We start from the raw sequence: 2,091 nt of genomic DNA on the forward strand, positions 1-2,091 counted from the left end.
TGTATTTTTGACATGAGCAAACATGAAGAGGACAAAAGCAATGTGGCATTCTACACATATATCTGAGTCTGACTTGGATAATGTAGTTGGAGAAGAATGGAAAGTCAATGAAGTCATCCATAGAGGTTATCTTATAAAATGTAATGCTTGTATTGAATCTATGGGTGATGGCATACATCTCTCGGCAAACCTTGTACATTAGCTTAGAGTATAGACGATGGAAAAAGAGTAGAGGGACTTGGATGTCATTGGATTCAGAGGAAAAACTTGAGTGATGATGACAATAGAGTCATCCTTATAAATACAAAATGGACATTGAGGGATGTGCGTATGTCCTTGGAATTTTTATTAGATGCCATACCATTAGACTACAAATTTAAGGTGCATGGTATTATGGTGGGAAGAAGGTCCAAAAAACTTTTAGTTTCATGAAATGTTTGCCCCTGTAATCCTGAAGTTTTCTTAATACAATATAATTTTGCACTCGTCTATCTTGTCTTGTCGATTCATTTTGTAAAATAGTTATTCGACATTATTAAGACAAGATAACCAATGCAAAATGGGAAATAATATATTTATTTTACAATGGTAGTATTTATACCAATTGGTTGGTTACAAAATGTATGAGAACAAAAAACTATCTACTTTGGAGGGTCAGTTTCCATAGAAGCCTTAGCCTCTTCGCCTTCCTATTGTTTCTATTTTTGAGACGCCTTTCCCTTTTCCGTGTCTGTTGTTTTCTTCTTCCCGAATTTCAGCGGAGACATCATAGGTCCTTTCCTTTTTGATGGCTTCTATGCCATCATAGGTGGGATTGATGGTGGTGGTGGTGGTGAATCGGGGTCTGCCAAGAAGAGTCACACGACTGTCGAGCATTAATTTGATTGCCTTTGCTCTCATCCACCAAATGTATGTGTTTGTATAACATGAAGTTGTGAACTGCAAAAAATCATGACCAAAACCTTAGTATATATTAGAATATAAGAGTTTAAAGAAAATACTTGAATTTCTTACAACTCTTTTAAATAATGTGTCTGTCAAAAATACTCATAGCTACTCTTTTTGATATGTCTACTGGAAATTTTGATTGCATATATCTCCATGTGTTTGCAACCACTTTCCATCCACATGAGCTTCCATCACTTTGTAATGGAACCTATAGCAATGATAGTCCTTATTTAGACTTTTAACTAAAGCTTTATTACAAACTTAAAAGTTATTATTTATGTTATTTTATAACTTATAGGCAAAATGAAAAACTGATGTGGAGTTGAATTTTCGAGGAGTGGAGGATGGAGTGTTCCTAATGTGCTTATTATGTGTTTAGATGCCCTGCAAAAAAAACAAACCACATAAATTATTCAATCTAATACACATTGAATCTTAACACACAATCTCTCTTAGAATTAAAAACTTACAATTTGCTTCTCCATGTGTACCAAGCATGGAATTCAAAGAAACATGTCTTTCTTTTCTTGATATCAATTATAATTACACTCCAATGGCTCCTACAAAATAGACAAAAGAAAAAACAATTGATAGAGATGTATAAAAAGATATAAAAGATATCTAAAATAAAATACTTACTTTTCATTAAGGTGCAATTACATATTGCACCTTTTCAATGTCGCATCTCCTTAACCATTCTTCTAGCCTTCCAAAATTGGTGCTTGTTTCTCTTACATAAACAGAGACTATGGGGTCTAGCAAAAAAATAGCAAAATAGGACTCTGGGGGGTAGGGAGGATAAAAGAAGCCTATAATAAACAAACAAGAGGATAAAAGAAGCCTATAATAAACAAACAAGAGGATAAATTAGGTAGTTATCTTGAAAAAGCAAATCAGTAGATAAATTTTCAAAAAAAAAAGCTTACATACTTGAGAGATATCAAGATCACAACATCATTTATTTCTCGATTTCTCTCTGACATCATATACATATCTGAAGGTGCTATATCAGGATACTCTACACCATCAACAAAATCTTTCACATGAACAACAAGTTATCCAGGTACATTCTTTAAATCTTGTAGATTCTTCTCTTCAAGGTCTATCAACTCATCTTCCATTATTCTTTCTTCATCAACCCTC

The sequence above is a fragment of the Cibotium barometz genome, chromosome 12 (genome assembly GCF_041138505.1).
Source record: "Cibotium barometz isolate CiBa-2024 chromosome 12, ASM4113850v1, whole genome shotgun sequence".
NCBI classification, from domain to species: Eukaryota; Viridiplantae; Streptophyta; class Polypodiopsida; order Cyatheales; family Cibotiaceae; genus Cibotium; species Cibotium barometz.